General features: G+C 38.0%; 1 pseudogene; it reads right to left on the bottom strand.

Annotated features, from left to right (window-relative positions):
* Nucleotides 1–13796, bottom strand: part of LOC145786303 (zinc finger MYM-type protein 1-like) — a 35465-nt pseudogene that overhangs the window by 14654 nt on the left and 7015 nt on the right.

The raw sequence follows: 13796 nt of genomic DNA, 5'->3' as shown, positions 1-13796 counted from the left end.
TACTCTTTTAATTTGCAAAACATTAATGATTTTATTGTAAAAATTAAATTGCTGAGAATCGGTGCAAATTGGTGAAGTTTAAGTTATCACAAGATTAAGTTAGTACTTACTTTGTGCTTGCATATAATTGATTCGGGTAGATATTTACTCGTGCTTTCTAACAATGGCAAAATTGTTAAAATCCGAGCAGAAACGAGAAAACTACAGCAAGTTTAGTGGAAGCACTATTTACCGATCACAGCAAACATGGGGTGGCGTATACTGAATAAGGATCGATTCGCCTTTACAATGCATTGGAAAAAAGCTTCGCTGGGCGGTTACGTTTGAACGACGATTGCTCGTTTGGTGAATGAGATATAAATCTCAAACTTTTGAGGTGCATAAAGGAAGACATACTCTTTCCATTTGTAAAAAATTAATGATTTTATTGTAAAAATTAAGCTGCTAAGAATTGGTACAAGTTGGTGAAGTTTAAGTTATTACAAGATAAATCTAGTACTTGTTCTGGATTTGTAGCTAATGGATTCGTGTAGATGTATGATCGTGCTTTCCAACGATGGCAAAATTGTTAAAATCCGAGCAGAAACAAGAAAACTGCAGCAAATTTAGTTGAAGCACTATTTACCGATCACAGCAAACAGGGGGTGGCGTATACTGAATAAGGATCGATTCGCCTTTGCAATGCATTGAAAAAAAGCTTCGCTGGGCGGTTAAGTTTGAACAACGATTGCTCGTTCGGTAGATAAGATATAAACCTGAAACTTTTCAGGTGAATAAAGCAAGACATACTCTTTCAATTTGTAAAAAGTAATGATTTTATTGTAAAAATTAAATTGCTGAGAATCGGTACAAATTGGTGAAGTTTAAGTTATCACAAGATAAATCTAGTACTTACTTTGTGCTATTGTTTAATTGATTCGGGTAGATATGTAATCGTGCTTTCCAACGATGGCAAAATTGTTAAAATCCGAGCAGAAACGAGAAAACTACTGCAAGTTTAGTTGAAGCACTATTTACCGATCACTGCAAACAGGGGGTGGCGTATACTGAATAAGGATCGATTCGCCTTTACAATGCATTGGAAAAAGTGTCGCCGAGCGTCTACGTTCAAACGACGATTGCCAATTTTATAGATAAGATATAAACTTGAACATTTCCAGGTGCATAAAGCAAGACATATTCTTTTAGTTTACAAAAATTTAATGATTTTATTGCAAAAATTAAGTTGCAGAGAATCGTTACAAATTGGTAAAATTTAAGTTATCACAAGATAAAGGTAACACTTATTTTGAGCTACTGTTTAATTGATTCGTGTAGATGTATGATCGTGCTTTCCAACGATGGCAAAATTGTTAAAATCCGAGCAGAAACAAGAAAACTACAGCAAGTTTACTTGAAGCACTATTTACCGATCACTGCAAACAGGGGGTGGCGTATACTGAATAAGGATCGATTCGCCTTTACAATGCATTGAAAAAAAGTGTCGACGTGCGGCTACGTTTGAACGACGATTGCCAGTTTTGTAGATAAGATATAAACTTGAAACTTTTCATATAAAGCAAGACATACTCTTTTAATTTGCGAAAGTTTAATAATTTTGTTGTATAAAGTAAATTGCTGAGAATCTGTACAAGTTGGTAAAGTTTAAGTTATCACAAGAAAAAGATGGTACTTGTTTTGGGTTTGTAGCCAATTGATTCGTGTAGATGTATGATCGTGCTTTACAACCATGGCAAAAGTGTTAAAATGCGAGCAGAAACGAGAAAACTACAGCAAGTTTAGTGGAAGCACTATTTACCGATCACAGCAAACAGGGGGTGGCGTATACTGAATAAGGATCGATTCGCCTTTACAATGCATTGAAAAAAAGCTTCGCTGGGCGGTTAAGTTTGAACGACGATTGCTCGTTTGGTAGATAAGATATAAACCTGAAACTTCTCATGTGATTAAAGCAAGACATACTCTTTCAATTTGTAAAAAATTAATGATTTTATTAATAAAGTTAAATTGCTGAGAATCGGTACAAGTTGGTGAAATTTAAATTATCACAAGATAAATTTAGTACTTACTTTGTGCTACTGTTTAGTTGATTCGGTTAGATATATAATCGTGCTTTCCAACGATGGCAAAATTGTTAAAATCCGAGCAGAAACAAGAAAACTACAGCAAGTTTAGTTGAAGCACTATTTACCGATCACTGCAAACAGGGGGTGGCGTATACTGAATAAGGATCGATTCGCCTTTACAACGCATTGGAAAAAAGTGTCGCCGAGCGGCTACGTTTGAACGACGATTGCCCGTTTTATAGATAAGATATAAATCTGAAACTTTCCACGTGGATAAAGCAAGACATATTCTTTTAGTTTGCAAAGATTTAATAATTTTATTTTGAAAATTAAGTAGCTGAGAATTGTTACAAATTGGTGAAGTTGAAGTTATCATAAGATATATCTAGTACTTACTTTGTGCTACTGTTTAATTGATTCGGGTAGATATGTAATCGTGCTTTCCAACGATGGCAAAATTGTGAAACTCCAAGCAGAAACGAGAAAACTGTCGCAAGTTTAGTGGAAGCACTATTTACCGATCACTGCAAACAGGGGGTGGCTTATACTGAATAAGGATCGATTCGCCTTACAACGCATTGGAAAAAAGTGTCGGCGAGCGGCTACGTTTGAACAACGATTGCCAGTTTTGTAGATAAGATACAAACCTGAAACTTTCCACGTGCATAAAGTAAGACATATTCTTTTAGTTTGCAAAGATTTAATAATTTTATTGTAAAAATTAAGTAGCTGAGAATTGTTACAAATTGGTAAAGTTTAAGTTATCACAAGATATATCTAGTACTTACTTTGTGCTACTGTTTAATTGATTCGGGTAGATATGTAATCGTGCTTTCCAACGATGGCAAAATTGTTAAAATCCGAGCAGAAACGAGAAAACTATCGCAAGTTTACTGGAAGCACTATTTACTGATCACTGCAAACAGGGGGTGGCTTATACTGAATAAGGATCGATTCGCCTTTACAACGCATTGGAAAAAAGTGTCAGCGAGCGGCTACGTTTGAACAACGATTGCCCGTTTTGTAGATAAGATATAAACCTGAAACTTTCCACGTGCATAAAGCAAGACATACTCTTTGCAGTTGCGTTAGATTGGTTATTTTATTGTAAAAATTAAAATGCGAGCACAAATTAGATAGCTACAACACATTTAGTTGCAAACGTTTCATATTTTTATTTTTAAAGTTTAATGGGTAAATTTTTACTTGAATTGATGCAATTTGGTAAATTTTATGTCATTCTAGGTAGTAATATTCAACACTCGACGTTGGTTTAATGTTTTTATTGTGAAAACACAGTAAAATTGTCAAAAAATCCATATCCATTCCGCTTTATCACCTCCATTCCGCCACTTTTCACCTTCCTTTTTTTCACCCTCCTAATAATAGTTGCGTCCGTTTTGTGACGTCATGTTAACCAGGGTGGCGGATTCTATACTTGCACCCAAAATTACTAAAAACTCAAAACTTTTTTATGCTTTAGCAATAAGCAGTTAGCCTCAGATTAGTTTTCATTTAGTTTGAGAAGTTCTGCACATGAAGCTATTGCAATGATGTAGCTGGCAACCTGATAGCTCAGCTGGTTAGCGCATGACTTCTGGAACGAAGAAGCTTCAAGATCAAGCGACGCTGGTTCGACTCTTGGGGTGTGCACTTGAGCAACGCACAACAAGGACTACCGGTACTCTCCATTTAAAGTGCCTCTGACAGGAAAATAAATTTGCGAAATTTACCTAAGATACCAAAAAGGTGACACTAAAAAACTTCCCTGACCAGAAAATTGTAAAAAATATCAACAGGCTACTAAGTTACACGCTTGCAAACTTTCGTTGACATCGGCGAATCTGACACTCATTCTTTTGCGAAAATAAAAACGGCAACATCGCCGTGACGTCACCGTAAGCTGGAAGGATACAATCTGTGGTGACTGGTGACCAAGGATGCCAGACCTTGGTTTTTCCACCTAGATCTGGGTTTTTTTGACCACATCTGGGTTTTAAGTTTTTTTATTTCAAATTTAGGTAAATCTAGGTTTTTTTGGTTTTTAACTTTGTACAGAGCTTGCACGGTATTAAGGCACTGGGATCTTCGATAAATGGTCCACACTGCAACACAAAAATGATAAGGTAGCCTACTGGTAATGTTTTTTTGCATCAGCTACTGCAGTCAGTGAGGTAGCCTACAGGATGCTAAAGAAATGATCCAACTTTATGAAAATGTGGATGACTAAAAATTGGAGTAGTACAACTATTTGTGTTACTGAACATTTACTTATTGTGAATTTGAGTTATTCTTTTCAACATTATGTTCAAATGAAAAAGGCTAAGCAGGGTTTATTGCTAAGTAGGCTACCAAGTTATCGTAGTTGTACACCAAGCAGTAAGCAGGCATGATGATTCTCCTCAGCCGCAGTCTACAACTCACACAGCAAAAAGTTTAGTTCAAAAGTCAAAACTAACCTTATTGGTTTTGTCTAGTCAGTTTTAGAAATTTTGGTTAAACACGCACTGAACCTTGCTAGCTAGACGCTTTACCATAAAGGTAATTTTGAACCAAAATCTTTGCTGTGAGCCCATATAGGCCTACCAAGCTCTTGTTTTTGTATATAGTTATATTACATATATATTAACTACCATACCAACATAAGCATGTATATTGGATAATTAAATCAAATATAGTTATTAATTACTATATTTGATTTAATTTGCTCTGCTTTGCTTTTTTGCTTAGCATTGAGCACTTTTTTGTAGTATTGATAGTTTTCATTGTTTTTTTTATTGTGTAATTATATATATATAGGCTACGTGTTACTATTTGTAGCTTTCTGAGGCTTCTGTGTAATGATTTAAAAATGGTGCTGGAAGCGCACGCAGGTTTTTTTAACCGCTTTACTACATATTTTCTGGACCTGGGTTTTTTTTGCCTCATCTGGGTTTTTTTTAGCACACAATCTAAGTTTATTGGAAATTTGTCGCTGGCATCCTTGCTGGTGACTTGGTTAGGTATAGTACGGCTACTGCAAAACGTGAATGTGTTGGGCTCTGTTGGTCTAAAGCATGTGCAAATTAAGAATTACCGAAATAGAAAAGTGAACTTACTATTACTACCAGGTTTTGATCAAAAAGGTTGAGTTTATTTTTTATCAAACAGCATCTCAATTCAATTGAAATTGCAGTTTCATAGGGCTACAATTTTGATACTTTTTTATTTGTTCTAATCTGGCTATAGCCATTTGCAGTGTAACAACAGTATCTCACAAACAGTAGGCTACCTTTAATTTATGGTTGAGGCAATGTCTAAAAATTGTTGTTCATGTGTATTGCTGTATTTAAAAATATCTATCCAGAATTTCCTTGCCAACTGAAAGTATTAAATGCAATAATTCTCATTGTTCAGATGCTTCTCATGTTGCCTCAATAGACTCTTTCTATAATATATATTATAACTGATGGTCTCAAAGCAGCTTCTGATAAAATCTTTGTTGATGTAAAGAAGAAATGTAACATATTTTCTGTTCCTGGTTGGAATAATCGTGTTAAGCAAGCTCATGCTACTGCCAGAGAAAGTTACCGTACATCATGTAGGTAAAAAATGGGAAACAGTGAAATGGTTACCTATATGAGTTGATGCAGAGCAAACAAAAGGAGTTTAAAAAAGTCTTTCACCGTTGTTTGTAATCATGCCCTTGAACAACATAAAGCAAATGTGCTTGCCTCAGCACTCAACTTGGACAGCTCACATAAGTCATTTTGGCAGAAAGTAAAAAGTCTACTTGCAAAAAGAGTTCTCTTCCTGTAAATGTTGGTGGAGCAAAAAGTCCTGAAGCAATTACTGAGATGTGAAAACATCATTACAGCTCCTTGCTAAATTCTAGCAAAACCAACACTGAAAAAGAATTTGTTAACTCATGTATATATTTCTTCTAGGGATAAATATTACAACTTTTGTTGCAACATGGACACAATTGGTTCCTTGCTTGTCAAACTGACATTAAACCGCGCTGCTGGTGCTGACAAAATTTCAGCTGAACATATTGTTTATGTTGATTATTCGTTTTTATATTAGTGTACCTTGCTTTTTAATATGTGTCTTAGTCATGGCACTGTACCAAATTCTTGCTTGAAAACTGTCTTAGTCCCGATTGTAAAGAATTTGAATGGCGACATTCAAGATTCAGGTAACTATAGACTTATTGCTCTAGCCACAGTAATCTCAAAACTGTTTGAATGTTTTATTTGAATCATCTATTGCCTTTCTTGAATACCAGTGACAATCAATTTGGGTTTAAGTCTGGTCATAGTACTGACATGAAAGTTTTTTATTAAAACAACTAGTGTCCTCTTATATCAGTCATGACACTCCTGTATATTCTGTCTTTTTGGATGCTTCAAAAGCCTTCGACAAAGTCAATCATCATTTATTGTTTAAAACGCTTATCACACGTAACGTGCCTACTGCCTATCTAGTTTGTTCGCTTATTGGAATACTGGTGACCTTTGTGTCTTTATAGTAAAAAAACCATGCAAGTGAGGTGGGAAGGTCACCTGTGCCAATCATTTAGGCTACTGTGTCCAACGGAGTCTGACCAGGTGGGGTGTTCAGCCCCTATCTTTTTGCCGTATATATTTATCAGCTTTCTTATCTCAATAAAACAAAAGTTGGTTGCTATGTTGGCAACTCTTGTCTAAGTCATATTATGTTTCCTGATGACATTTGCTGCATCTCGCCTAGTTTGTGTGGCTTTAAAAATTTGTTAGATGTTTGCCACAAGTATGCCGTTGAACATGAAATTACTTTCAATTCTAAAAAGTCATTTGGTATGTTATTCTCCCCAAAAAACTTTTATCTTTTACGTGCTCCTCTGCTACATCTAGGTAAATCTGAAATTGTGTTCACAGACTCTGTAAAATACCTGGGTGTATTTATTGATAGTTCTCAGATGAAAATTATGTTTCAAGGCAAGTACGCTCTCAGTATTGTGCTGCAAATAATGCAAAATCTCAATTTTTCTAAATGCTCACCCACTGTAAAAAACAGTTTTTTTTCGTTCTTATTGTATGTCGTTTTACTTATCCAAGTTGTGGAACAAGTTTAGATCTTCTAGTACAGGGGTTCTTAAACTTTTTGAGCCGCGCCCCCCTTTGACGTGCCATCCAAACTTGCGCCCCACCAAACTAAAAAATTAGCAAACATTAATGTGTAATGACTACAGGAATTTATATTTAGCTTTCATCAATGTGAGGGATGTAATTGTTTTTCGGAAACCAAAAGTTTAATTCGAGGCTTTGTAGCTGATAATGCACACCTCAGATCTGCTTCACAATCAATAAGTTTGTTTCGATGATTTGTTTTTATGTTCAAAAGTGTAGAAAAGCCACTTTCGCACAGATAAGTGGACGAAAACGGAAGAACTGTGCGTATCGCCACGCTACCCACTCCCTTGTATATGTGCAAATATTTAACCCAAAAATCAGTTAGTGGCATTGCTTCATAATCGTCTTTTGCAGTGGAGTTACACTTTATTTTCAAGAATTCCTCTTGCAAACCGTCGGGGAGAATGTCCTCGTTAACACGAAAGGGATTTCTTGTCATCTTCCATTCTGGAAGGTCGGTGTCACCCAAGTCTGGGAATAGCGTTCGAATTCTTGTTTCAAAAGCTGAAGGTGAGCCTCCACTTCAGCCTTAAGCTCACCTTCCAGTTCAAGTTGCTTTTTGTCAAGTGCAGTATTTAGGTTGGGAAATGAAGCTGCATTTCCTGTTTGTATTCGGCGGTGCCACAACCCCAGCTTTGCCACAAATGCTCGAATGAAATCATAGCTATTAATCCGGTTAGTATTTCTGCCCTGCAAGAGCAGATTTAAGTTATTGAGGGCCTCGAAAATGTCCACGAGGTATGCCAACTTCAGCTGAAACTTCTCTGATGAAAATGGCAGAAGGAGATCTTGCTTCCCATGAGCTTCCAAAAATAGCATCAGTTCATCTCTCATTTCATACACGCGGGCTAACATATTACCTTTCGATAACCAACGAACAGATGTATGGAAGAGGAGAGTCTCATGGTTCGAATCCATATCCTTGCACAGATTGGTAAACAGTCTCGTATTGACGGCACTGGTTTTGACAAAGTTGACGGCTCGTATGATTACTGCAAGCTTATCTTTCATTGCAGCTGGTAGAGTCCTGGAGGCCAGAGCCTCACGGTGAATCACGCAGTGAGATCCAATGGCATTGGGACTTTTTTGCTTTATCCTGGCAATAAATCCACTTAGTCACATAGTTTGACATCGCTCGCGCCCCCCTTGTGAACCTTTCGCGCCCCCCAAAGGGGGCGCGCCCCCCAGTTTAAGAACCGCTGTTCTAGTATAAAACAATTACGTGTTGCTTACAATGACTCTTTCAGAATATTGCACAATTTGCCTCGTTAGGTCAGTGCCCGTGAATATCAAGTAATGAATAATGTAACTACGTTTGATGCTTTATTGAGGAAAAAACATGTTTTCGTTTATTAACCGATTGCATACACTCCTTAAATCGCTTTATATCAGACATGATGTCATCTGATTGTTTTTATCGTTCTGAATGCTTTCAATTCTTCCAACGCTCATTGTATGTAAATTTGTAATAGTAGATAGCCTATTTAGTGAGCTTTTAAACCGACGGCATCCAAGGTGGCTCTCTGTGATCTTTGTGCATTTTCAGCTTGTGTATTACAGTATTTCGTTGTTTTGTTTTCGATGTGGACAGCTTTGTCTGACGCAAATAAATAATAAATAAATATGTGACAGTGTCAGTGACAAAGATCGTGTGCTTTCTTTTCACGCTTTCCCACAAAACAAGGTGCTGAGAAGAAAATGGTCGAAGTTTTCTTCAAGTGTTTGAAAGTAGGATGGGCCATACAAAACTAGTCATATATGTTCTCTTCACTTCACTAAAGATGATTTTGTTAATACCACTCATGTAAAAATAGGCTTGAGCAAACTTTACATTTTGAAGAAATCTTCCATAGGCTACCATCTATAAAAGCAAAGATGCAACCTGTTGCTGATGATGATTTCAGCACTTCTAAACAACAACTTTTACAAAAACGTACCACCCTTGTACAGGTAAACTAGGCTTTTACATGTATAGACTCTGCTATGTACGTACTGAGGGCACATCATGAGAGAGAGAGAACTTTTATTTATTTTTGAATAGTGATGATGAATTAAATATGAATGATGATTCGTACAATTTCTTCATTTTCCACTTCAAGTATATTTTAGGTTTTGTAGGAACGTATCCAGTACAGTTTTATTAAACTGTAAAAAACAACAGATCTTTGAAAAAAGCAACCGCTTGTACCAACTCCGACTAAACTGTGATCCAGCAATTACATCTAGGAAACGTATGTTTCATCCGTCGCTAAGAACGCCGACTTAGGATGACGTAATACCACCAAAGTCGTCCCAGAGCAGTGAAATATGGAGTTTCGCTTGTGGTGGCGCTGCGGAGCCGTCGTTTGATGTAAATTACGCCCTAACCAGTCGAGCTACGAGGTTAAGGTTAAAAAGTCCGCTAAATATGATTCTGCGCAAGGAAATGCTTTAAAAAGTTACTATACTTGGATCCAACCTGTCAGGGGCACTTTAAGCGGTATCTAATGGATGGAATAATTTTTTGGCATCAAACCTTCAAGAATTGGAAACTTGACTCTGTCAATCTAGGTGACCGGCCTACGTCAGTGATTCAAAGCCTCTACAAGTATGCGAAACTGTCAGGATTAAGTTCTGCAAGAAGCTTTCCAAGTCTGAGGATAAAGATTCAATCAATCAACATTTTGCTTCAAAGCAGTTCATTTGATGATTAGGTTCTTCCACAGCTTCATATGCATTTTCTATAAGCTATATATCGATGGTCGAAAACAAAAAAGTTGTAAGTGCATTTTTACACTTTGGAGTAAAGGGCCAAAAAACACCTTTATTTTCTTTTTTTGAATTTTGTTAAAGCTTTTACTTTGAGCATTAATATCGGATAATTATAGTAGTAAAATAGTAGTAGATAGCCTTAAGTGCATAGGTTTTGAAAATGCAAAAAAGGGAATTTCTCAAAATGTCACAATTACGACTTTTTTGTTTTTCGACCGTCGATATGTATTTCAACTGTGGCAGAATTTGAAAAATTTGCCAACTGGATAAGTTTTTGTTTTGCAAAAGAGAATGTGGTCGAGTTTGCCAATGAAAGTTGCATGCAATATTTACAGCACAACTGTTTGGGTAGTTCACTAAGTCAAATTTCTGCTTTCGTGTAGGCTACCGGTAGTTCTAGAAAGTGATTGATTTTTCACTCCAAACAACTAGGTGTGGTACTATAAGTGTACAAATAAAACACCCAAATTTTAAAAATAAGTTCCTTCTGATGATCCTGTTAAGGTTTTTAGCAAACTAATACTGTAACTACACTGCGCTTTGCTGTCAATGTCATTGAGAAGTTTGTTCTGCCTTTTTTGTGTTTCCCAGACTCAGAGCAAAAACTCAGGAACATTGGCTGGCTGCTTAAATACTCCAAGTGGTAGATTTTCCATTCGACATAAAAGCAAAGCCAATCAGGATGGCAAAACACTGAAATTTTTACGCTCTGGCTGGAACACTTTGTAATGTATGCAAATCCATCAGAAGATAATCATGTATATAATATATTGTTACTTTTAGATAATTGCTTATCACACGTCGATATTTCTGTATTCCACTTTCTGCAAAAGAACATTTCATTACCCTCTTGAGCTTTTTCCCTCATTGCTCTCACTGTCTCAAACGCTTCAGCCTCTGGATATCTCTGTATTTGGATTTTGGAGTTTTGACCTAATTAAACAAAATATGCTAACCAAAAAACGGATTAGTGACAATCCATGTTATCCCTCTAATTAGAGTGCTCTGCGTTGTTCTGAACGTCGGGGGTCACCAGGACGGGGTAGGGTCGCTAGTCCTCACACCCTGTGGTAGGCGTTGCCTTACATGCAAATGCGATAGTGGGAGCTCCCGATGTTGGGGTGCTCAGTGAAGGCAAGTTGACCCTTGTGTTCTACCAGAAACAACTTATAGGTTTGTGATACCAAAAAAAGCAAAGTTCTGAAAGCGGATTAAGCAGCTGCTGTTTCGTGCCACACAGGGTTCTAACATCAGAACGATCAGCCAGTTTCGTTTTAACTCCAATGACTCAGGGTTGTCAGACAGCTTTTGAGAAAAAGAGACAAACAATGTCGAAAAAAGGGCCAAACTGGGTAAAAAAGAGCCAAATTGTTCAATAATGTTAATAACGTTGCTAATAAAACATAATAACGTTAATAACGTCAATAACGTTACAACATTACAACAACACAATCTACAACAGAGGTGACGAACCTGTGGCCCGCGGGTCGCATGCGGCCCGTCAAAGAATTTTGTGCGGCCCGCAAAATAATTTGACAATCGTTCATGCATAAAACTACAGAGTGATGACACGCTAAAAGAGATGTATGCGAACAAGCCGTTGCTTAAATTTTATCGTGTATGTTAATCAAAGGAAAAGTTTCCAAACTCGCGAGTTCCCATTTTCAAATAGTCATTTGATTTCGGTAGCACGCACCTATGCAAACAGTTCTTTTCTAAAATGCATTTTACAAAAAGTCGTTATAGGTCGAGGCTGACAGATGAAAATCTTAGTATGCAGTTGAGAGTTGCCACGTCGTCTGTTCGACCTAATATTGAACGCTTAGTCAAGCAAAAAACTTTCCAAAAATCCCACTAAGCAAAATTCAATGCCTCAATGTTATTTTGTTAATATTTTATGCTTCAATGCTGCATTAGATAGCTTCAGCTGTATGATTCGCATGGGCTTTTGTTTTGTTGTTCGAAAAAGAAATTTCATTAACTGATTTGTTGTTTCGGAGCATAATGGTCGAAACATTTAGTCAACTCGAGCAAAAAGGATAGAGCCAAAAAGAGAAGAAAGCATACTCATATGAAAGCAAACGCTTTGAAAATTAAACTGCAGTCATTGTCAGTGCAGGTGTTGCTCTATCCTTCTTGCTCAAGTTGATTTGTTTTTATTTTTTACTGCTGTGTGTTTCGATTCTGCGTAAGGTAATTTCAACTGTGTGGGTTTTGTCACTTTCATCTGCCGTTTGTTACTTTTCATGAATAATATCTTGAGTCGCTTTTAAAAGATTTCATAGTAGGTTACAATTAAAAAGTTGTGTGGCCCGATAACACATGTGTAACTGACAAAGTGGCCCGCGACCGCAAAAAGGTTCGTCAGTCGTCACCCCTGATCTAGACTAGAAGAACAATTCCAAATCTTAATCTTCTGCAGTGTTTCCACTCGAATCTTTGGCATTGGCATAAACATTGTCAGCTAAACACTGTCTAAAAAATCGTAATACAGTAACACTTTTCAGTCTCAATTTCCGAAAAGACATTTATTTAAATAGCTAGTTTGATAGTATGTGCCAACTGCATCCAAAAAGAGCCAAATATTGAAAGCAAGAGGCCAAACAATTTTTTTGGAGGCCAACTACTTCTAAAAAGGGCCAAATTTCACAAATTTGGCCCCAAAAGGGCCAATTTGGCAAGCCTGCAATGACTTGGATCGCTATTACAGTGTTTTTTTGTTTTTTTTTGCATTTCGCATATTTTTTCATTCTGTTCAGCCAGTATTAAATCCATTCTTTGTTGATTTATGTCATATTTTAATAATGACACATATGTGCAGAAAATTTGTGATGACACGCTATGGAGTAGGGCATGTTGTCAGAGCCCACCCACAAGCATTGAGCAATGAGCATGCATTTACGCAAAAATAAAATAATTTGGAAAAAATTTAGGTGTAGGCCTAGTTGAAAGAGGTCGAATGATAGCCTACCTCTTTCAATTGCACCATAGCACTTCGATACCATTGTCACAGAACGAGATAGGGGGAGATCCTCCAACAGTGCCCAGTGTGCTACAGTGCTCAACCTCCGTTTTTGGCGGCAATGCTTTCTGATTTAACGCTTTAACGAATTTGATGATGATAATGGCGTATGAGCGATCTTTCCAGGCTAGATTGGAGGGCAGGAAGTCTTCAGCCACTCAGCAGTCTCGTCGTCCAGGATTCTCAGACCATGCGCACCGTGTGGAGGCCGGTGGGTTAGGCAGTGGTGGATGACATGGTCTGCGGTCTGTTCCGTGGCACCACACTCGCATTCTGATGAAGGAGCCAGGCCCCACTTGTGCATGTCCGAACGAAAGCGGCCGACGCCAGTTCGCAGGCGGTTAAGCCTGACCCACGCAAGCCTTGCGAGGGACATCCCTGGTGGACGGGGATCGGCGTCGGGTATGAAGTCACGGAGCGTGGAGGTGTGATTTTGCCACTCCGTGTTCCACATGTGGTTCGTCCAGTGTGCCGCACTTAAACCAAGTTCTTCTGCGTTCTTAAGGAGTTGTTGTGCGGCAGGCACAAAGGGGCGTCTTGATTTCAACCGCTGCTTTATAGGTGGTGGTCTCTTGAGTGTTGCATGGAGGAGATGGTCGGGGTCCAAAGCGCGGCGAGCGAGAGAAATCGTGGCTCCTTTACGGCGTAGCTCAGCGGGTTGGATGCCTGCTAGGATGGGTAGGCAGTCCGTTAGAGTGGGACGCAGGCATCCAGTCACAATACGCAGTGCGTCGTTGATGGCGGTATCAATCTGGTGGGTGTGAGAACTACGACACCAGACCGGCGCACAGTACTCAGCGGTGG

This window comes from Aplidium turbinatum, chromosome 17 (assembly GCF_918807975.1).
Source record: "Aplidium turbinatum chromosome 17, kaAplTurb1.1, whole genome shotgun sequence".
NCBI lineage: Eukaryota > Metazoa > Chordata > Ascidiacea > Aplousobranchia > Polyclinidae > Aplidium > Aplidium turbinatum.
The sequence above is the reverse complement of the archived record's forward strand: the minus strand, read 5'-3'. Positions and strand labels throughout refer to the sequence as shown.